This window comes from Mus caroli, chromosome 19, assembly GCF_900094665.2.
Source record: "Mus caroli chromosome 19, CAROLI_EIJ_v1.1, whole genome shotgun sequence".
In the NCBI taxonomy this organism is placed as follows: Eukaryota; Metazoa; Chordata; class Mammalia; order Rodentia; family Muridae; genus Mus; species Mus caroli.
Genome location: NC_034588.1, coordinates 29,432,383 through 29,457,144, shown reverse-complemented (window position 1 = coordinate 29,457,144; position 24,762 = coordinate 29,432,383). Strand labels below are relative to the sequence as shown.

Sequence of the window (24,762 nt, the reverse complement as noted above, 5' to 3'; positions counted from 1 at the left end):
CCTTGACTAGCATGCAAAAGTCAATGAGTTCAATACAAAATGTTATACAACCTTAAGCTGTACAAACACTGAATTTTGACAGTATGTTTAAACATATAGAATATGAGGCATGTATTCCACTTATGCAAATATATAAAAATGTTTTCTTACCTGACAAAACACAGAAGAAAGTCAGAACAGTCAAGATACACAGGCAATCTTTCTGAAAGCATCCCAAGAATTGTAGCCTCTTCTCTAAGTTTGACCAATGGGTGCATACTTGCAGTTGATAAGGTCCATACAGTGAGCTCTTACCAGCTGTTCTGGAAATGCTAGAAGTCTCTCCGAGCCAAGTCATACACACAAACATAAAGTACTGACACGTTTTCATATAGGGCTCAATCTAGGTATAGACATTTAAGTGGCCAAGAGTACCTTGTCTGTTTGTAGGTTACATACACGTTAAAGTTAAGTACAAAGTTCAGAGTCATCACCCGAAAAGTAAAATCCTCCCTCATCAACCTCAGGCTTTCTAACCAAGTGCAGCCTGACCTCATTCTGAAGGTGCGGCACTCGGAAAGCACCAGGGCATTGATCGATGCTGGTTGTAGGTACCACAGTAAAGAGAAATGCTCACCAAGATGCTAAGCCTTTGCTTTCCAAAGGAGCAGAGGGGTACAGCCTCGTGGGGAAAACTGACACCCAGCTGGCTCACTCCAGTTACTGTGTTCAAGCACTATGCAAGGTTAATTGGGAAAGGGCCTAGCTACCAAAGTTCTCTTGCCCTTTGCTAGTCATGAGAGCAGACCACCCACACAAGTCTCAGTCCTTTCTGACCGTGGCTAGCCATAACGAAAAGTAAGAACTCCAGGTTTCCACGAGTGTTTTAGGACCAAGATTAGTGCAGTTGCAAGCTCTCACGTAGCATCAAGTGCACACTCTCAAGAGGGACAACATTTCTTCAAGGTTCAAACAGGCTCAATTTCCCAGCCTCTACTGATTGGCCCAACCATAGCAAGGGCTTTGCTGAAACAATTCACTCAAAGCCAGACACAAAAGCTTACTATACATTTCACCTAAAGCCAGACATAAAGGCTTTACTAAACATTATACAAGGGTCAGTTTCCCACCCCATTTCTCTTTTCTTTTCTTTTCTTTTCTTTTCTTTTCTTTTCTTTTCTTTTCTTTTCTTTCCTTCCTTCCTTTTTTTTTTATTTCCTGAAAATCTGATAAAATCTGATTCACTTTTATTCCCTTTTAGAAAAGAGACAGACAGACGGGGGTGGGGGGAGGGTAGTAGGTTTTACTAGCTTCTATGATAACATGACTGCTTTTTATCATGCTCACCCCATTTCAAATGTATTTCAGAAGATTTTAGACAAGCTTAGCTGGGCATGGTGGTGCATACCTTTTGTCCCAGCACTCGGGAGGCAGAGGCAGGCAGATATCTGAGTTCAAGGCCAGCCTGGTCTACAGAGTGAGTTCCAGGACAGCCAGGGCTATACAGAGAAACCCTGTCTCGAAAAACCAAAAACTGAGAGAGAGAGAGAGAGAGAGAGAGAGAGAGAGAGAGAGAGAGAGAGAAGCTATAAGGTGTATGATGTTGTGTAGATTCCCTTGGCAACCTCCATTTTTCCTTTGTAGCCTATTTCACAAGAAGACATTACTCAACCCAAGGGTAGAAAATTCTTACTAGTTTCAGGTGTTGCTATATTCAAAATTCCTACAGCAATGTTTGGCGCATGATAAAACCTCAGTGAGTATTTATCAACAAATGAATGAACAAGTTGGTAGTTGGATGTCTATTGTATCTCATCCCTTGGACTGTAAACTCCACGGGAGGAGGCTCCCTCCATCCACTCACTGATGCATTTGCTGTGCCTAATAGAATCCACCTCAGGCATTGCATAGTTTTCAGTGGCTAGTACATGAAATGCAGTAAAAATCCATTCAACTAGGATTCCGGTAAGAACGACTGCATATTTTGATTTCCAATCTTCCGTGATGGACGTGCATGTTTAGTGGCCCAATATGCTCAGCATTCACAAGACCCCTGACTGAGTCCAGGTACCCACTTCTCCCTTAGAAGAAAATATCTCTTTGAAGAAAAAGGTTTTCCGTCAATAGTAGTTAACATGTTGTCTCACCTTCTAGGCGCAAAGATTCTTCCCATTTTAACCTTGTGTGTTTAAAATACCCAGTTCTGTCTTATCTGTGCACAGGATGTTATTTCCCCCTTTTGATGACTACAGACCAGTTAAAATGTGCATGTGTGTTTTCCTCCTCTAAACTTTTGTTAATGTTTTGCTCTTTGGGGTTGCATTGAGCTCAGTGCCTTTTACGTGCTAGACAAAACTCTGCCTCTGAGACGCAGACCCAGCCTTACTGGTTGGCTCTTATTGACGGTTTGGAGTTTATAATCAAAATGAGAGTTCTGGTGGGGGGTTTTCGCTCTCGTAAGAAGAGGTACTGCAAATGCCTCTGAGAATAAAGCTGCTCCGAATGACATTAAGATTCACGTCATGGAAAATGAAGTAATACAGTTGACTGGGGAGGAAGGTAATTTATCATTTTATTTGGCTGATGAATAATCCATGATCATAATTTTTCTAAAATTAAATCTGAATATATAGAGATTCAGAACACCTTAATGCCTAGTCTTATCACGTGGGTAAGTCTGTCTCATCAAAGTAAAACTCTAAAATTACCTCGATCCTTTATCCTAATTATCTAACATATCAATGGCTTCTTCTGCTAACAGTTTCATAATTCTTCCATAAAGAAATGCTAGTAAAAATGTGTAGCATAAAGGCAAGTAAGAAAGCCTGATTGTTCTTGCCTGTAAACTCAGTACTCAGGAGACGGAGGCAGGGGATTCACTGAGTTCAGAGTCAGCCTGAGCTACATAGTAAGACCCTAATTTAGAGCAACAACAGCAACAACAACAACAACAAAACAAGTCAAACATAAAGACAAAGGAAAATACTATAGTTTGTGGGATGAATCCTCAGTGAGCATGTGCTGTTGATATGAGCACAGCCACATCAAGGCTCCCAGTGCTTCACACCCACGGGGGTGGCAAAGCCTTCCTTGGGTCAGGCTTCAGTGGCAGAGCCTTCTGGTCCACGGATGTTAAGGAGGATTGACATTTAGCTAAAGTGGCATATGCAGAAACTATCACCCACAGCCTCTGATGACTGCAGCCTGAAACTGCTCCTCCTACTGAGATAAGCTAGCCCACATCCTCCCCATTCAGCTGTACATAAAACCCCACCTCTTTGTTCAGCCTTGTACTGTAAATCCACCTCCAGGATCAGCAGTGCACGCGCGTGCGCACACACACACACACACACACACACACACACACACACACATGCTGAATTCTCAGGCTGATGGTGTCTCTATTACAGCACATTGCCCAGCTAATCACAATCTTTATGTACACATGTATGCCCTTCATTCCCTGTCACCTCAGTTGGGTCAGCCTCAAAGCCAGGCAGGTAGTTGTAATCCCACTCCCGACCCCCATTCCTGGGAATTAACCCAGGACATCACACATGCCGAGCAACCGCAGTACCACTGAGCTATAGCCCAGGCTCACTGAGGAAAAGCACTAGAATAGAAACATCTCAGAGGATGAAAACTTTGCTTTAGGAAGAGTGGATGACAGAGTTATGAAAGCTTCATACAATTTGAATTTGTTAAATCTTAGCAAAGCCCCAGCTTACTCTGCATGCATTAAAAAAAAATAGACTATAATCTGAATAGCTATCTTCTGGGGTAAGAATAGATTTAAGTGACTATAGAAGACGGGCATTGCAGAACAAGCATGTTGATAATGACTGGAGAGATGGCGCAGTGCTTAAGAGTACCTGTTACTCTTCCAGAAGACCCGAGTTTGAGTTCCTGCACCTATGTCAAGCATCTCACAGCCACCTGTAACCCAGCTCCAGGAGATCTGACAGCTCTGCCTCAGTGGGCACCTGACTCCTGTGCACATGACCCTACTCCCCACAGACACACACATATACATAATTTCATTATAATAAAATAATCAAAAAAGCATCCTCTAGAATAGAAATACTGGGAGTATCTTGGGGAAAAGTGTTTACTGCTCTAGTTGGTGTCATGAATAGTAGAGTGGGATCTAAAACACTAGGTGGACTAAACTCATGCTTTATTCAGAGCATTGGACAAGTTATACTCTGAGAGTTAGGAAGAGTCACCTGAGTGAAGTGTGCAATCACGAGGAAAAAGCATTTTCCCATAGAGGCACAAGAATAACAACTAAAGCAAACTTGCTCCTATCATTTACACCTGGGAGGAGCATGAAAACATAATCCAAGAACACTTCCATGTTCAGAAGAAACCGAGGTTACAAGACCTGTATTCTGATTTGTTGGGTTTTCTCACAACCATTCAGAAATCTCACAAATCTTCATTCTTGGACTGTGTTCCAACAGAAAAGAAATAGAATATGGGACTTATTTATGTATTTATTTTCTCAAACAGTATGTTCTGAACATACTTTTTTCTCTTCTCCAAGTTTTTCCAGATTCTTCCCACATCTCTATCCACACAACGCCTGCCATTTTCTCTCTTTCCTCTCTCCCTCAAAAGAAAATAAACAGACTAGAAAATAAAAATCCAGTGAGGCAAAAGGAAGGGAGAGGGAGGGAGAAAGGAAGGAAAAAAAGAAAAAGAAAAAGAAAAAGAAAAAGAAAAAGCCACAGCAAAAACATGGAGTCCATTTTGTGTTGGCCAACAGCTCTTGGGCCTGGGCTACTCTGGAGGATGGTTGATATACCAGTGACTCTCCATTTGAACAAACCGATTTCCCCTCTCCCAGCAGATATCAAATGTGCACGTTGTCTATCTCTGTGAGCACATCTGTCCTGCTGTGTCTGAAAGATGCTGTTTCCTTGGTCCCATCCACACTCTGGCTCCTACACTCTTTCTGCCTTCTCTTCCATATGGATCTTTGAGCCTTGAGGAGACGGGTGATAAAAATATCTCATTTGCTGGGTGGTGGTGGCACATGCCTTTAAACCCAGCACTTGGGAGGCAGAGGCAGGCGGATTTCTAAGTTCGAGGCCAGCCTGGTCTACAGAGTGAGTTCCAGGACAGCCAGGGCTACACAGAGAAACCATGTCTCAAAAAATAAATAAATAAATAAAAATCTCATTTATGGCCGGGTGTTCAAAGCTGCCCAGTTGTGTCTCTGTGTTAACTACGATCTGCTGCAAGAGGCTTCTGTAGTGAATGATGACCCAACTTGAGTCCAAATCTAGAGCCAGGGCAATATGGAAAATCTTAATTATCCTGATGATTCATGGCCCTTTTTATTGCTGTATTCGTTACACACAGTACTGATTACATGAGGGCGTTTCCATGCAGGTTTACAGTGTACTTTGAGCATGCTCCCGGATTTATGCCCTACCTCATCCTCTCTTCTGCTTTCTTTCTCCTATACACTTCCTCTTCTACTTTCGTGTCACATATACATGTATAGCTTTACACGTCTATGTAAAATTTAAGAACCAAAAATGAGAAAAAAATGTGGTATTTGTCCTTCTGATACTGATCTAATTCACGTGATATGATTATTACTGGTTGTATCCATTTACAGGCAAATGACATAACTTCATTCTTCTTACCCAGAGGTAAACCTTCCCAGCAATGGACACCTAATTTTTAAGATCTATTTATTTTGCTATATAATATTAATCTATATATCCCCATTTCTCTCTTTCAAATTAATGGTCTCTTTTTTATTAACTGTTGTCATGCACATATTTGTATATACGTATATCTTCTGAAATACATAAATACAACCCGCTCTGTCTGTATAATGTTACTTGTATGTGCATTTTCAAAGCTGACCATCAGATATTTTAGAAAATGATCTGGTGTGCTCTTCCCTGGGGACGAACGTTCATCCCACTCACAGCATTCCTTAGTTGCCTATAGTTTTTCAGAAAGGGTCGAAGTCTCCTGGATTTTTCCCCTCTGCACTTTATCATGTCTGTTGCTGTCTCTGTTCAGCTTATGTTTAGGCAGCCATGTTAGTAAAAGTGTAGCTTCTGACATTCCTAGGAGACACAATCTCACAGCGAACTCCTGATCCTCTAGGTCTTACCATCTTCCTACTCCCTCTTCTGCAGTGTCCCCTGAGCCTTAGGTATGGGAGTTATTGTGTAGGCATATATCTTGGCTTCACAGTCTGCATTTTGATTGGGCGTGGTTTTCTGTAATGAACCCTATCTGTTACAGAGAGAAGTGTTCTTGATGGGGATTAGGGCAATGCTTATCTATGGGGAGAAAGGCAAATATTTAGGATGTAGCTATGGATTGTGCTTGTTTAGTAAAGTGTCAGTTGTAGGATCATTGGCCTTGAGTAGTCGGTTAGGTCCAGTACCAGGCATGGTTTCCCTCTTGCTGAGTCAGTATTATGTTCAATTAGAGAACCACTGGTTACCACCACTTGACCATCTTCGTGCTTCAAAGGCATCATAGCTGGGCAGGACTGTTGGTTGCGTCCCTCATTTGGAAGCTTGCATGGCTTCTTCTGGTACCATGAAAGTTGGTCCTCAGGGAGAAGGCGTTCAGGTCAGTTCCAGCCCAAGAGCTACTGAGCATTGTGTCTAAAGTGCATGGTGTCATCCACAATAAGAACTTACCTTCCGGCGGGGGGCGGGGGGGGTAACTAAAGGCAATAGAAATGAGCTGTAAAGTGTCAGGAGTCTCTTGCACAACCCTGAACAACAGCTAAAAGGAGGGGCTTCCCATGCCTGGTGGGTTTTGTTGTTTTGTTTTGTTATTTCTGTTTTTGTTTTGTTGTCAGGTAGTTTTGAGTCTTAGAGGGGGCATTGCCAGCCCAGATGAGAAATTTTCATTTAAACTATATTTATATACAGACTTGCATGTATTATAGATTTTTTAAAGGTAGATAATTGATTCTTTATGATGTTTTCATGTCTTGTTACTGTTATTTTGCCCCCCTCTCTACTTCTGTATTCATCTCTCTCCTCCTCTCTAACTAGAATCCCCCTTTTCCTCTTTCCCTGATCAGATCAGTTGTATCCTCCTATCTCCTCTGTCTCCCTCCTCCCCCCACCCTGGCAATAATCTACTTCACTTTTGACCCGTCCAGCAGGTCCAGTTATTCGAGGGTCTCGAGGGAAATTGGGGGGTAGAGAGAGACAAGAGCCTTGTGCGAATAACAACACCGAAACGTTCTGAGTTGCATCAAGGCCCCACTGTATTAGCCAGGCCCAAGGTTTAAATGCACAAGCAAAAGGGGAAGTGCCTTTCAGCAGGAAGGATGGGGCAGTAGAATTGCACAAGCACAAGGGGAAGTACAGGTACTTATCAGCAGGAGGGGTGGGGCAATAGAATTGCACATTCTTTAGGCAGTTACACAGGGAAGCAGGAACTTGGTGGTATCAGGGTGTGGTCAGGACATCGGTGATGACTTAGGGCTGGAACATTCTGTGGTTGTTCTCAGAATCGGTGTGTCGGTGGCCCGCTTTTGACCCCCTTTTCTTCTTGGGGGGAGAGGCCCAATTCAGAGATCAGGACAATTGTGTTGTCTTAATGGCTCCCAACACACTTTTATGGTTTGAGTAGTCACTTCAGGCTATGTACTCATGTCTGAAGATTTTGAGTAAGAAGCCTCCGTTAAAAGGGAACATGTGACATTTGTCTTTCTGGGTCTGGGTTACCTCACTCAATACGATCGTTTCTACTTTGTTGCAGTAAATCTTCACCCAAATATGCCCCGGCAATGAAAACACAACACAATTAATATGAATACATGCTATGTGCCTAGATTGGGCAGTTCTACCACTATATTACCATCTTCCACATCTATGAGGCCCCTTAGAACTTGTGGTTTCTCCAGGCCATGTGCTTCTGTTCCACTTTTCTTTTTCCTCCTCCTCTGCATCCTCTCCCTCTCCCATTTTCTCCTTCTTCTCTCTCCCCACCTTCTGCTCCACCTTCCCTTTTATCTGCTCAATCGTCATTAAGGTGGGAAGCAGGTTTACAGGAAATCACCTGAGTGCTGATTCATTCCTTGTTTGAAACCACTCACAGGAGAACAGAATTAACATCAAATATAATTAGCCCCAAGGCTATCCACAACACATTTCACTTTCCTGTAAAGCTCACAGTTTTCCTTTGTTTACAAATGAATAATAGTATTTCAGAGCATGTATGGACCACATTTCCATTATCCACTTGTCAGCTGAAGACCACTTAGATTGTTTCCACTTCCTAGCTATTGTGAATGGAGCAGCAGTGACCATGGCTGAATAAGGATCTGTGGAGTAAGGTGTTGAGACCTTTGGGCACATGCCAAGGAGTGGTATAGCTGGGTCCTATGGTAGACTGATTTTTTAGCTTTTTGAGATTCTCCACACTGGTCTCCATAATGACTGCTCCAGTGTGCAGTTCCATCAACAGAGAATGAGGGTCCCTAACACCCACACTCTCTCTAGCCTTTGTTGTCAGTTGTTTTGTGGATCTTTGCCATGCTGACTGGTATAAGATGACACCTCAGCGTTGTTTTGATTTGCATTTACTTCTTAACCATTATTTTTCATCTTTTGAGAACTCTTTGTTCAGTTCCTAGGCCTATTTTTGGAGGTCTTTTGTTTTTGACTTTGTGTTGCTGGCCTTGGGAAAATGGAGGCCTATTCCGGAAAGTCCTCCCCTAAACCTTTATTGTGTAGGGCTCTGCTGACGTTTCCTCCTAGCAGTTTCACCTTTCATAGTTGGTTTAGAGTTAGTTTTTGTGTGATAGATGCAGGTCTAGTTTCATGGTTAAAGACATTTCTTTTCTCCAGCTAGTGTTTTTGGTGTCCTTGTCAAATATCAAATGGCAGAAGTTACATGTACTCATGTTTGTGTCTTCAGCCTTGTTCCTTTGACCTTCATGTTACGGGGCCATGCTGTCTTAGTCAGGGTTTCTATTCCTGCACAAAATATGATGACCAAGAAGCAAGTTGAAGAGGAGAGAGTTTATTCAGCTTACACTTTCTCATTGCTGTTCATCACCAAAGGAAGTCAGGACATGAACTCACACAGGGAAGGAACTTGGAGGTAGGAGCTGAGGCAGAGGCCATGGAGAGGTGCTGCTTACTGGCTTGCTTCCCCTGCCTTGTTCATCTTGCTTTTTTTATAGAACCCAGGACCTCCAGCCCAGGGATGGTATCACCCACAATGAGCTGGGTCCTCCCTCATTGATCACTAATTGACAAAATGCCTTATAGCTGGATCTCATGGAAGCATTTCCTTAATGGAGGCTCCTTTCTCTGTGTTAACTCCAGCTTGTGTCAAGTTGACACACAAAACAAGCCAGTACACATGCCATGCTAGTTTTTATTTTATTTTATTTTTTTCGAGATAGGGTTTCTCTGTGTAGTCCTGGCTGTCCTGGAACTCACTCTGTAGACCAGGCTGTCCTCAAACTCAGAAATCCTCTGCCTCTGCCTCCCAAGTGGCCATGTTGTTTTTATTACCATGTCTCTATAATATAATCTTAAGGTCTGGACTGGTGATCTTTTCAGCATTGTTCTTTCTGCTGAAACAAATTTACAGCTCAGCTGAACAATCCTGTGGTTGTTTTTAGCTATTTGAGGTCTTCTCTGGTTTCATGTGAATTTTAGGATAATTTTTCCTGTTTCTACAAAGAATGAGGTGGGAATTTTAATTGTGATTGCATTGAACATGTAAATAGCTTTTGGGGTTGGAGAGATGTCTCAGTGGTTAAGAGCACTGACTACTCTTCTCAAGGTCTTGAGTTTAAATCCCAGCAACCACATGAAGGCTCACAACCATCTATACAGCTATGGTATACTCATATACATAAAATAAATAAATAAATAAATCTTTAAAAATTAATTTTTGGTAAAATGTTCGTTTTCACAATGTTAAATCTATTGACTCACGAGCATGAGATGCACTTTAATTTTCTAGTGTCTACCTCTTTCTTCAGGGCTTAAAGTTTTCATTGTTGAAATCCTTTACTTCCTGGGTTAGTTCTTTTCCCTACATATTTTATCTTTTGAGGATATTGTGAATGGGAGCATGGACAACTAATTTTTGACAAAAGGATCAAAAACATGGCGGGGTTTGGGAGGGACAGCATTCTCAACAAAGATTTCTGGCAAAACTGGATGTCTTCTGCCTGCAGCAGAATGTGATTAGGTCCACACTTCTCAGCCTACAAAAAAAATCATTTTTAATTTGGTTAAAGATCTTACTTTGAAACGAAAACCCCTGAAATGGCTAAAGGAAGACACAGGGAATTAGTTCAGGACACTGGTGTAGATAACACATCCTGAATACAACCCTAGATGCACACGAATCAGCCCCAGGAATGGACAGATGAGATTACACTGCAAAGGGAAGCTATCCACAGAGTGAACAGCCTACAGGATGGGAGAAGATCCTTACTGCTATACCTCAGGAAAGGGCTTAATATCTAGAACATGTAAAACACTACGGAAAACCCCACTAAATACCCCAAAGTCAAACAACTCAATGAATGGGCACATGAAATGAATACACAGTTAATGACCAATAAACTTACATAGAATGGCTGTGGAGTTTTGGTGAGGACTGTGTACATCAGATGTTTAAAGCTACCGTGTCAAGAAGAATCTATAGGCATGAGGTGTCTAGTCTTATCCTGCACCTTATTGGCAATGTGGCGAACACTCCTAGGGATCTGAGAGTGTTCATTCTCATTGTAATTCTTATTATGTAGCCTTTACTTATTATTCTGAGGTGTAGGCATATTCTATTCTTGATTCTAACTTTATTACATATTTTTAAAAATTTTATTTATTTATTAAATGTAAGTACACTGTAGCTGTCTTCAGGCACACCAGAAGAGGGCATCAGATCTAATTACGGATGATTGTGAGCCACCATGTGGTTGCTGGGACTTGAACTCAGGACCTTCGGGAGAGCAGACAGTGCTCTTACCCGCTGAGCCACCACTCCAGCCCCCTCTTTATCACATCTTTCTAGCAACTAAAACCATCTCTAAACACTGTCTTCCTGAAATTGTTTTAATCAAATCAGACACTCTACAGAATCTCTGCAGAAATCTGCTTAAAAGAATGGGTCAATACCTAATGATTGTTATATATTTAATAATATCAGGAAAAATATTAATGGCAGGAATATTTCCTCAAATATAATCTCTTTGGCCTGGCCTAAAGAAGAAAATCTGTCAGTCATAGATTTTAGTCGATGGCAGAACCATCTCAGGAAGATCACCTGCTAGTTTTTAGCTTCTCCTTGATGGCTCTTGGCATCAGGGTTTTTGTTTGTTTGGTTGGTTGGTTTCTTCGTTTGGTTTGGTTTGGGAAATAAGATTTCACTATGTGGCCTTGGTTGGGCTCAGACTTGCTACATTGACCAGATTAGTCTTGAACTCACAAAGTTCCACCTACCTCTACCTCCAAAATGCTGGGATGAAAAGTATGTGTCAGCATACCTGGCTCCTTAAAACAGCTAAGTTGTAACCAGTCCCTCAGCCCTGTAGACTCTTTAACTCACAAGTGGCCTTTTCTCGTTGGAAAGTGAGTCTCACAAAACACTCCAGCCAGTGCTAGAACTACAGTTAGTTTCTGCATTCGTGAGGTACATGGTCTAAACAGGATGTAGTCAGGAACTAGTTCTACATGGAATTATTTCAGGGAAATCAAATAAGGATGGGAGAGAGAGGGATGCGTGTGTGTGTGTGTGTGTGTGTGTGTGTGTGTGCAGGGACCAGGAGAGAGAAGAAAACATTTGATATGAACAACAAAATCTTTATGAAAAGAAACATCATAACCCGCCATGCTGGTTCAAATCTGTAACTCCTGCACTCAGGAGACAGAGATCCTGGGGCCAGGGAGCCAGCAGACCGGAGTAGCATGTCCGGAGCAAGAGTGGGGTTGAAGTGTGTTCAAACCTCAGAAATCTCATCCTGAGGTTGGCAGAACTAGAATGGCTCCTCTCCTTGGCCTAGGTCTTCATGACCTGGCACATGTAACCCTGTGCTCTCACCTCTTCCCCACCCCAACCCAGTGGAGGTCATGTAGCCTGGTAGCCACAGTAAATTTCCTCTTGCCTTATAAGGTCATGTTCAGCAGTGCCTGGAATTCCTCTTTATGCTAATGAGGCATCCTAAGCACCCTAGTCCCAGCCAATGATGTGCTCTCATCCAGATAGCCCCTACTCACTCTCCAATGGTCTTTGTCCCCCACTTTTCCAGTAAACAGAGCTGTCTCACTGAAGATGCCTCCTGAAAGTCTATTCTCGAGAATCTGTTCTTACTGTGCTCATTGCTGCCTGAGGTCTCTTAGCTCCAGGATGTCCTGCCAGGATCCCCCACTCAGGATCCACTGTTTGTGATTGTGGGTCAACCATGCCTACCTGTGAGGAAGCAGGGCCTGAAGTGGAGCCTGATGTCTTCAAGGCCAGCTTGGCTCTGTTCCCTATATACGTGGCCCCTAATTTCTTTATCAATCAGTCTAATGCCTCTACTTTTCCTGCAGATTAAAGGTTCACTAGCAATAGGTAGCGTGTGAATCTTTTCTAAAGAATAAACTCTTCAGTACAGATTTATCATTTACTGTGTCCTTGTTTCAAGAAGATAATTACCAGGCAGGAAATTCAACACAAAGGAGCTGGAAAATATTTGTGCGACTCACGGGAGGAACCATTACTCCAATTGTAAAGATTCCTTACAAGCATGTAAACATAGCTAAGAGTCACATCTGTAAAACTAAAGACACTGCTTCCTTGGCTTAATCCAGCCAACGTTTACCGTTATTTTAGTTATGTTCTCTGTAGGTAGGCACTTTGCTGCTTAGGAAACAACAACAACAACAACAACAACAACAACAAAAACTGTTCATAAACAAAAATGATTGTGATATGGCTTTGCTTAAATTTCTAGTTATGGAGCATTTCACACGAATCTATTAACCTTTGCTACACAATCACCTGTCTCAGCTTCCCAAATCTTTAACACGGGAAAGGAATCTATTCATAGCATCGATATTGAAGACATTTTGGTTCTATGTGCTTACTAGCTGACTAAGGAAATTAACCTATTAATCAGACAAGGAAGATGCAGGGAAAGCAACTGGAATTGTTAAAAATTGAATCACCATTAAAGAGAAAGCTTGCGCTCTGCAGTGGGACTAAAGAAAAAGTTCCATGCAGACTCCAACCCGTGAACACGCACCCTAAAAAAAGGTGCCTAACAACTCTGCCCACAGAAGTGTTTCCGTAGGTCACCCTGGGAGTCAGACAGGGGCTGATACCAGTGTGGTCAAAGGGGGCCAGGTTACACCTTCAGCTGGCAGCAGAACTTAGCAGCAGCATCCATGTGGTTCTGGTTTTATAGGCATGAGCACACACGAGTGAAGCTTTTGCCAAGATTCCAGAAGCTGGTTAAGGCATGGTTGGATTCCTGGAAAGAAGTTCTGGGGTCACTTCACTTCATGGAAGCTAAAGCCTAGGTTGTAGCAGAGCTCCCAGGATGTTGGAGATGCCAGGATAGTAATATTTCTGCCAAGATAGCTGCAGGATTTAAGTGGAGTCAGCCCAAGGGACAGGCTAGATGTGCCACAGACAGCGGAGATGGATGGGTGAGGTTACCCACACTCGTGTGGATCCTGGGTGACTCCATCACAAACTTCAGATGCCAAACACAGAGCTGCAGAGCTTGATGTTTGCCCTCTGGGCTTCAGTCTGGCTTTAGTTTGATCTTCCCTGGCTGTGTCCTCATTCTCCTTTTAGAACAGGAAACTGTACTCTGTGCCATTGTATGCTGTGAGGGTGTAACTTTCTTTTTGATGTCTCTGATATTCTCTACAATTTTGAACTCTGGTGGAACTGTTAAAGACCATGGGTTGAAGTTGGGTTGAGTGTGGTTTTTGTTATGAGCCTTTGCAAAGAAAGGTGGCAGGTTGTGGCTTTAAAGTGATATCTCTGGTTGTCAAATTGACAAAAGATGGGCTTGCGGGTGTTAGCCGTTAAAAATCTGCAATCAACTGAGAGATAAGCCTTTGGGCATAACTGTGAGGGACTTTGTGGGTTGGGATGAGTTTAGAAGATCTACCTGAAATGTGGGTGACACGATTTTATGAGCTGGAATCTGCACCTAAAGAAAAAGGAGAGAGTGCCTGGGCACCACCTTTTAGCTCTCTTTCTGCTTCCTGCCGGCAGAGACCACGTGACCAAACTCCTGTCCCTCTGCAGTGCCTGCAGTGAGACTGGAATCAGTTGTTGCACCGGAGTAGTCCACAGAGTTAAGCAAATAGAACTGTGAGCCAAAATAAACCATTTCTTCCTTGGATGAGGTTAATCTCTTTGATTAAGTAGAAAGAGAAGCCCCCCCACCCCACCCCTCCATCCCCAGAGCTAAGCCAATTGAATCAAATTTCAATCATACAAGCTAAGCCTCCAGCTTCCGAGGTCAACCAATTCTGAGCAGCTAGTTCATTCCTTCCTGATCTGAAATTCCCTGCAGGCTTGGGGTGGAGGCTGGTGGGTGGGGGCGAGGGGAGGTGTTACAAGGTTAAAAATCCTGCAAGGCAGACTAGCCCAAGGTCAGTGATTGTGGAGAGCTGGAATGTTGCAGATCCAGATCTAAGTGATCTTGTCTCTTTTTTAAGAGTTATCCATCCTCCACCTCTTGTGTTTGACCTAAAAACCAATCCTTGTAACTATTAGGCAAGTTCTTTTGGAATAAACAGTCTAGACCCCCTACTGAGACCTTCTACCACTCCAAAGGCCAATGATGACACCATCATATCTGTGGCCATAAAAGAATAAAGAATGCCTTAAGTATAGCTTTCTTTGCCCTGTTACTATAATCTATTTCATGCAACCATTTCCACATTGGAACATGGTATACAGGGGGAAGGCAGAACCAGTGTTTCCAGACTGACCTCACTCCTGTTGGACATGAGAACTGTTTTATGTCCACACTGTGATCAATATGCCGCTGAGCTTAAATGGACTTAAGTTTGATGCTGAAGGTCTATTGATGAGCAACATTACTTTCATTTCTCCCCTCCCCCCAAGCATTGTATTGTATGTAAATGAGCAATTAGAATATGCTAAAAAAGTTCTGATCTGTTAATCCGAGAAGGAGATACCTATTAAAATAGACCCTGGTGGGAAACCTATTTTGAATTACTCTCCAGAGGCCGGGAGAGGTAGTGTTGTGGTCTGAATGTAAGTCTCACAGAGTCCCTTGTTGGTGAATACTTGGTTCCCAGCTGATGTTTGGGAAAGCTGTGTGTGGTGAAGCCCCTCACAGTGAAGTGGTTCACAGGGGTAGGCTTGAGATTTTATACCCAAGCCTCACTTTTTGTTTATGTTCTGCAGCCTGTCTGTGGAAATATTGTGACCAGCCAGCTTCCTTCTCCTACCGCCGTGCCTTCTCTGCTTGTTGCTGTCTTCCTCACCATGTCAGACTGTATCCCTCTGGAACTGTTAGTCAAAATACCTGAAATTTCTACCTTACGTTGATTGTCTTCGTTAGGGTTTCTTTGCTATGTCAAAACATGGCTAAAAGCCACTTGGGGAGCAAAGGGTTATTTCTGCTTGTTACTTGCAGGTTATACACTGTCACTGAGGGAATTCAGAGCAGGAACCTGGAGGCAGGAACTGAAGCAGAGGCCAGAGACGAACACTGCTCACTGGCTTGCTCCCCATGGCTTGCTCAGCCTGCTTTCTCATCCCTGTCCAGGATCACCTTTTCAGAGCTCAGCATGGTCTACAATAGGCTGGACCCTCTCGCATCAATCATTAATCAAGAAAATGCTCTACAGACTTGCCCACTGGCATATCTTATGAAGGCATTTTTCTCAAATGAGAGGGCTCTTCCCCAAATGACCCAAGCTTGTGTCAAGTTGACAAAAAGCTAACCAGCACAGTTGATATTGTCTGGATATTTTATCATAACAACAGGAAAGTAACTATGCCATCTGAGTTAATAATATGCTGTATAAACAAAAGGCCTCTGATCAACCTCAGAGCCTGTGTGAGAGACAGACACAGTGATGTGGACTTGTTATTCCAGGGCTGGGGAAGTGGAGACAGGCAGGTCTCAGGCTCACTGGCTAATCAACCTACCCTAATCAGGTGAGCCCCATGCTAGTGAGAGACTCTGTCTCATAAACCAAGCTGAGTGCTGCTGTGGAGAACCCCTGAACTTTCCTCTGGCCTCCATACATCTGCATATGTACTCTCCCCAATGAAAACCAAACAGAAATATACATAAAATAACTGTTAATTAGGTAATTTTCAGAAACAAATGGATCCATGGTCCAAGCTTTTTCCTTTCCTTTCCAAGGCTTAATCATCCTGTAACAGAGAGTCTGAGTTGAACAAATCGTTAAAAAGGAAATGGGAAGGAAAGAAGTGTGTCACAGAGGCAGTTCCTCCATGGTACCTGAAGTCCAGGAGAGGTGCTGTTTATAAGAGATATTCACATTTCACATTCTTGATCAATGTGCCCCTCAGGCAACTTCAAGTCAAGCAGTCTGCTCATCCCAGCTGTAACTGAGAAAGCGAGACAAGTTATGTCAACTGGTACCCAAGCTTCCTTAGTCAGCAAATATAGTGCTGACTATCATCTGGTCCTGCCAACAAGGCTAGCTCGTTAGTCAGGAGGCACTACCACCTTCCGGTACTTTCAAACTCACTCCAAAGAAGCCCCCTGTCTTCAGAGGAGCTTGAGAAAGCCTGAGTTCCCTTCCAACAAAGGGTACTGGGGGTTAAAATTATCTGGGAATTGACAATGTGGGTCAGTCACAGAAACACTGTGCAGAGGGGAAAGCAAAGAGACACCCAAGATCGCAGCAGGTAAAATGCTGAAGCCGAGAGCTGTAGAAGAACCAAACCTCGGGTGGTAGCTAGAGAGGCAGTAGTTGCCTGAGATGCAGGCTCCAGGGAACTGAGTACAGAAGCGCAGGAAAGGCCTTTGTGTTGCCATGGAAACACCACATCTCATGAAATTATGCATTGAAGTGGGAAATTTTTATGTGTCTAAATTATGGTTCAATAAAACCTAAAGCAAATAAATTTTACTGTTTTACTAAAATTGTCTTGAAAAAATGTTGCCTTTGAAATTTGCATTTAACTGACCCAGATTGTCTGTTTTAATAAAGAAGAATGTCTTTATAAAAGAAAATTTATAGTTAGAGAATTTAAATGGTGTGTCTGAGAACAATTTAGAATAAAAAGAGATCAAATGAAAACAAGAGCAAAGCCAGGCCTCGTGGCGCACATCTTTAATCCCAGCACTCGGGAGGCTGAGGCAGGTGGATTTCTGAGTTCGAGGCCAGCCTGGTCTACAAAGTGAGTTCCAGGACATCCAGGGCTACACAGAGAAATCCTGTCTTGAAAAACAAAACAACAACAACAAAAAAAAAAAAAAAGAAGAAGAAGAAGAAGAAGAAGAAAAAAAAAACAAGAGCAAATTCTAACAGCAGACAAATAACTATAGCTTTCTTCTGCGCCTCATGGTAGCAACTCAAAATTTCAATACATACATTCATTCACCAAGTGGTCATGAACCATATAGGCAATAGGAACCTGCTCTTTGTAGACTGAAGCTCATATGTTAGCAAGTCCATGTTCAATGTAAGGACTCTTCTGTATGGCATACACTAGTCAGAGAGCAGGAGATAGTGGCACAAAAGATAGTCTAAGTCCTTGTCTTGATCATTCTCACCTTCTAGTCTAAGACTCGATAGCAAACAGCCAAAATAACAAAATCATTCCTAATTATGATAAGAAATTAATGAACTACACAATTGGTAACTTGCTTGCTTGAGGTATGGAAGAAACAAAGAGTCCAGAAAAGGCAAGATAGGTACACTATCAAAAGATCATTCCAGATAAAGGGATTGGCAAGTTGAACATTCTGGAATGAGAATCCAGACAAGGGCCACACTGAGTGAGGGGTGGGCTTATATATTTTAAAAACCTACATTAATAAGGGTTCTTAAATGCTTCAATCTCCTTTATAGCCCACAGACCAAAGGTAGGGGAGGAAGATAGCTAATAGGACAAAGTGGGTGTGGACCTGTTTAGAAGTAGTTCTTTGGGGGCAGTTCCAATCTTCGTTGTCTACAGTCCAGTCCACTAGCAAAACACCAAACAAGAATCAGCAGCAGAAGCTGATCCAGAAGAAATTGTGAGATTCTGCTGATCAGCAAGAGTCAGACAAAGTAGCAAGAAGGAGCAGACTATCACCAGAAGTTCTTTGGGGCACTTTTCTCTACAAAGTTACTAAGTTATGACAAGTAAAGATCAGAGAAGAAAGCAAGGCGAACCAGTGCCAGAGCATCCACAGTCCACTGTCTGTTGGGTTACACGTGTATCCTTTCCAAACATCACATGTCCTCTCAAGTGTCCGCTCCAGCGAAACATCACATTACCTTTCACCAGGCAGCTTTCAGAAAACCACCACATATCTGTTCTCAGCAAAACATCATCTCAGCTTCCAGAAAAACATCACATGACACAACTGAGTCTCCAGTGAAACCAGACAGTTCCACTTGAGAGGGGAGTTGTGACAAGCCAGGTTCAGAGAAGTGACAAAAGTGGTCTGTGTGGGGACTCAAGGATTCTGATGAGGAATTTATTCTAAATCAGGAGAAGGTCACTGAAGAAGTCACTGCTCTAGTTTATGCTCCAAATGGGACTTTCTGGGGCCCGTGAAGTGGCTCCAAGTTAAGTGAAGGCTCTTGCTGCCAAGCCTGACTACCTGAGTTTGACCCCCAGAACACATGATAGAAAGAGAGAACTGACTCCCAAAGACTGTCCTCTGATCTCCACAAGTGTGCTGTGATGCATGCATGTCTATTCATACACACACACACAAATATATGTAAAAATAATCGAAAAAATTCAATAAAAGAATCTATATTTTATTTTCTCGAACATTTATGAGGTTGCTCAGATCCTAAACCTAGAAAGGCTTTGTGTTTCACAATGTATCTTCTATCTACATAGGTATATAACAAAATAGACACAATAAATAAAGTATTTATTGCTTTATTTTAGTTGATCAGCTGAAAGTATTGTTGATTCAACAATAATTTAATATCTATTTTGTGATGTCTTGATTTTACTGAGTTTTGTCAATTCTTCAGTTCTGTCATTATTTTCTCCTTCCTGTCTCTTTCAATTTCTTATCTAGAATGTTCCAAAACAGATATTGTAAAATATGGAGAGACACAAATGAACACTTTTATTGGAAAGAAATGAACCTTGCAAATGTGTTTTCAGCCCATGCTTGCAGCACCCACAGCGTGGAGGGGAATTGATATCTGAACGTGATGTGGGCTTAGGCAGAACAGATGATGCATTTCCTAAGTTTCCCCACATATTTATTATATGTGATAGACCTATCTACGCTGTGCAGTGGCGCTTTGAGAATAGGCTCCTCCATTTCCTGTAGAAAGCTCATGCATAGAAATGGGCCATCGAGTCAGCTCCAATTCATCTCAGAAGAGAAAGTGACAAATGCTGTTTTAACATTTTCATCCAAGAGCATCAAGTTCAATTTACCCCCGAAAAGGCCATCTCCTTGGCCCATACGATTTCCTTACCCAGAATGCTCTGAGTTGGCGTGCACCCATCTTATGAGCCATAGATCCGTTTCACACCTTGATTGGTCCCATTTGATCTGGAAGCTCTCTCTTCAAACATCTAAGCAGCACCTACTGGTACCACCACTTGCCTTGCCATCATCAGCAACTGTTGAGCAGAATCACCATATGAATGTCATCTCTTTCCAGTCCCACATTTGCCAAATGCAGAGATGGGGCTTAGCAGTCTCTACCAACCCTCTAGAGGTCAGGCCATGGCCCTTTGCGGGTTAAGCTTCCAGAATTGCCAAGACTGACTGCGTTGGACATCTTGCTTGGCTCTTGCAAAATGGGGCATAGGAAATGGGACAGAGAAATAAGAAAAGAAAAATGAATTCTAAATTAAGAAGATGAGTATGGATCAAGTTGGAATGAGATGGGCAAAAACTTGACAGTAGACGCTCCTCGGGTCTGGGGTCTAGTTCCTCTCATGGCCAGATGGCTTCTTTTCTGGCCCATCCTTCCCACTGGCCACTCTTCAGTTAACCTGTGTGTCTTTTTCAGAAGCACAGCTTAAGAATGCGTTCCTAGTGGTCAGCCTGGTGGCCCCGTTCTAGAGACCTTTCTAGACACAGACATGAGGTATGCTGGACTCGGGCTCCCTTTGGCCTCTGTCTTACCCAGTGCATGCTTGCACTCGGGGTGGTTTTTCTGGGCTCTGATGGCTCACCCTGCTTTCCATCCTCCAGGAGTGGCTCCAGATCACCAGCTTCGTGAGCAATGATGACTGTGGACAGAGACCAAATGCCTTGTCCCTTTTGAAAACAGAGGACAGGTCTGATTCAGGCTGCAGGACAGTCCGATGGTTGGGAGGAGCCTGACTTGTCCAAAGCATGCTAAGCACCTGTAGGGGGCAGTATTGCCCTATAACACATGTTCCTCCGTCTTCAAGGCTGTGCTCTAACCTTGCTAAGCATTTGTAGTTTCCAAATAATTTATACAATATTAAGTTATTTAAAAGGTAAAGAAATTGGTGGGGATGGATGATATGAAAATACTCATGAAAGTGATCATTATAAAATGTAAAAGTGACCTGTATTCAGTGTGATCCCTAGACCATCCCCATTTTTTTCCTTTTACTGAAAATAGATTCTTTTCTCATACATGATATCCTAATTGTATTTTCTAGTCCCTCACTCTACTCCTCCCAGCCCTGCTCTCCCAATATGTTCTGACTCTCATTAGATTTTTTTTTTTTTTTTTTTTTGGTTTTGTTTTTTTCGAGACAGGGTTTCTCTGTGTAGCCCTGGCTGTCCTGGAACTCACTCTGTAGACCAGGCTGTCCTCGAACTCAGAAATCCGCCTGCCTCTGCCTCCCAAGTGCTGGGATTGAAAAGGCTTTTAAGAGATAACAACCAAACATGACAAAATATTATAATATAAAACAAAACCCATCATATTGAAATTGGACGCGGCAACCCAGCAGGAGGAAAAGAGTCCAGTGAGCAGGCACAAGAATCAGAAGACTCACTTATTCAAACGCTCAAGAATTCCATAAAAATACTAAGCCAGGGAGACAAGAAGCCTGCGTCTGCGCAGTGGATATTTAGGCTAGGAAGGAACAGATTTGGGGTCCCACAGCACTGCAGCAATGGCAGAGTGCCCTGAGCAGCTGTGGCAGTTTTCTGGGACGATTCATCTCCTGATGAGATCCTAAAAACTGGATAGACTTCAAGGGTCAACTGGCCAGTGAGGGCCAAGTACTCATGGGAAATATAAACCAGCTGTTAAAGTCTGTCCATAAAGAACACAGATTTTGCTGGGTAGCAGTAGCCCACGCCTTTGAACCTAGAGCTCGGAGACAGAGGCAGGCAGATGGATCTCTGTGTGTTTCAGGCAAGCCTGGTTAACAGAGGGAGTTCCAGGACAGCCAGGGCTACACAACGAAACACTGTCTCAGAAAATCAAAACAAAACAAACAAACAAACAAACAGATAGACTCCAGCTTTGGAGTTCATTGTCAGGTGTGTCCCAGGGATCACCTCTGCATAGCGCTGAGGTTCTGGCTGTGATAGTGCGAACCCTTCTGCCAGGAGGAGGTCAGTGAAGACAGCTGTAGTTAACAGTGAAAAAGTAAAGATGGCCTCTATGCTGTGTTCATTTGTCTCTGTCTCTTTCTGGCCTTGTGGAAGTGAATGAGTTACAACGGAATCCTTTAAGTCCCGAGGGGGTGAAGTCTGTACAGGAATACATGGGCTACCACAGTGACAGCCTGTCCAAGTCACTGGCAAGAAGCCAAACGTTGAAGTGGGCTCTTCTAGCCAGCTTAAGCTTTTCAGCAACATGAAGGCTCTTCAGTGAGGCCTGTGATGGATTCTGCAGCTGCTGAGATCTGGACCCTTGCAGCCATTGACGTAGAGGATGAGAGCAAGGATCCCATTGATGCAGATGAGCTGCTAGATCCAGAAGATTTGAAGAAGCCTGATCCAGCCTCCCGGAAGGCTCCTTCAGGTGGAGAAAGGGAAAAAAAGAAAAAGAGAAAAAAAAAAAAAAAAAAGAGGAAAGCCTGTAATAACTGCATCTGTGGTCTTACAGAAGAACTGGAAAGAGTGAAGTCAAAAGCACAGAGCATCCGACTGTCCACCTGTGGAAATTGCTACCTGGGTGGCGCTTTCGACTTAGCCAACTGCCCCTACCTTTCAGATGCCAGCCTTGAAGCCTGGAGAACAGGTGCTCCTGAGCAATAGCAATCTCCAAGACACGTAGGAGGAATCTTAAGCTCACACACCTCGTCCTCCATCCAACTCCTGTTCCTCGGCTCCTGCCATTGCTTCCTCCCACCTCTGGATTCAACCACTCTGAAAACACTCACAGGGAGAGGCATCGGACAGAGCAGAGCTGCTGGGGGAGTGGGGTATGTGCTATGTAGTGAAAGACCAAGGTATGAGGAGACCTACCTCTTAGTAGAATTAGGAGAAGGGGGTGTGCCCTAAGGGACTCTGCTCCTGATGCTACCATGCTGACCCTCTCCATCCTTCAATCTAGCTCTCATTGAACACTTAAGCTGTGTAAGCTCCAGGCTCCACTCAGGGGTGCTGCCATCTTCTGATCTTCCTCAGTAAGTACATCTTGGAGCCATGTTGTCAGGTGTCCGAGGGCCTCAGGGGCACCAAGGAAGTCCCTCCTCCAGTTGGTGTGATCCATCCACTGTCCCTCTGCCCCTCTTATCTCATCCCGTTTTGCTCTAGTGTTATAACTATGTCCTGCCATCTTTGGTAAACAATGGGTATTAAACTTTCCTATTTCTATATAAAAATTTTTAAAAAAGAACAAAAGCTATAATATACTTGCAAAATACCTTATCCAGATCCATGTAGGCCCTGTGCTTTCTGCTTCAATCTCTGTGAGCTCATATGGGATTTGGCTTGGTTGCTTTGGAGAGCCTTGTTTTCCTGATGCCCTCCGTCCCTCTTTGGTTCTTACATCCTTCCTGCCTCCTTTTCCATGGGGTTTTATAAGCTCTGAGGGGAGGAAATTTGATGGAGACATACCATGTAGACTCTCTGAGTATGTCTGGCGGTGGGTCTTTGCATCTGTTCCTGGCTGGAGGAAGCCTCTCCAATGATGACTGAATAAGGCACTGATCTATAAGTATAACAGAGTATCAGTAAAATTCATTTTATTGATACTTTCCTTTTTTTCATTTTTAGACTGGTATTGTTTGGTTTTACAGAAGGCAGCCTGTTTTCTGGTTGAGCTAGGTTAAAACCCCGGAGACCCAGCAGATAACTCTGCAAGGGATGGAAGGAAGTTTACCACACTACCAGATACTAGGCTCCTGACACAAGGCCTCAGCTCCATAATTCTGTGGCCATCAGTCATGTAGGGCAATGCCCCATGCCCCTGGTATTCTGTCTGGACTCCACCCCCACAGTTACCTGGCAACAGTCAGGTAGGCCTGGCCCACTATAAAAGGGGCTGCTTGCTCCCTCCTCCCTCTCTTACTTTCTTACTCTTACTCTCTTATTCTTGCCTCTCTCTCTTGCCTTCTTGCTCTCCCTCTTCGAATTTCCTTCCCTCTTCTCTCCACGTGGCCATGGCTGGCCTCTACTTCTCTACTCTCTCCCTCTCTCCGCCTTTCTCTGCCTCTACTACCTTCTTAGCTCCCCTTCCTGCAATGACAATAAATACCTTAAAACCATGGACTGCCTCTTCTCATTGTGACTTGCTGTGCTGGAGCAATGGAGCAGGCCTTCCTTCCTCTAACGAGCCGTGCCTAATTTCACACAGGAGGTCTCTCTGCGTTCCCAGACATGGCTTCCACCAAACCAAGTCACCTGCCTGAGTAAACCAATGACTCTCCTCCCTGCAAGAACCAGCCAGAGTTCTCATCCTGCCCTTTTCCCTTCGACTCCAGGCTAAAGTCAGCCTGCTGGCCCCCCACTCCGTTCTCAGCTCTTCTGTGGCATCCAGAGGCATCTGCTGTGTCCAAGAGCCCAAGAACCTGCCGTCCCTGGCCTGTGGACCCCAGAGCCAGCTCTTCTGTGGCACCCAGTGGCATCTGTGGTGCCTGAGAGTCCGAGCCAACTCTGGCATTCTGCAGGGACCTCAGACTGGGACTCCCGACCCCCGAAGTGGGGTCCTGTGGCTTCTCACAGCCTGACGCCTGCCCAGCAGCGTGGAGTGAATGCAGTCAAATTTTTCACGTCCACCTTGCCCAGCCCTGGTCCAAACGTGGCACACCACTTTTAACCCACATCTCTAGGCTATCTAGTTCCTGGGTCTTGATTATCCTGGAATGTCTTGTATGGGTTCTGTCTCATAGAGTGGACCCTAAGTCAAATCAGGTATTAGTTGGTGTCTTAGGGTGTGAAGTCTGCTAGCAGACTACTGACTTCCAGGCAGCTAGGATGAGAGTCTTAAAGCCCATACCCACAGTGACACACCTACTCCAGCAAGGCCACACCTACTCCAACAGGGCCACACCCTCTGACAGTGCCACTCGCTAGGGTGAGCATATACAAAGTTGGTATTTCCATAAATGCTGTGCCACTGTTACCCTATGCATATTTTGCAAGCAAGACAGACTGTAGGTTTTGTGGCTGGGTTGGTGTTTACATATTTCTTTTGGTAGCCTGCCAAAGTACCTTCCTGAACCAAA

At 43.6% G+C, this 24,762-nt stretch overlaps 1 pseudogene; it reads left to right on the top strand.

Moving 5' to 3' along the window:
- LOC110286020 overlaps positions 1-24,264 on the top strand; it is a 41,777-nt pseudogene extending 17,513 nt beyond the window's left edge.
- Positions 24,265-24,762: the final 498 nt, after the last annotated feature.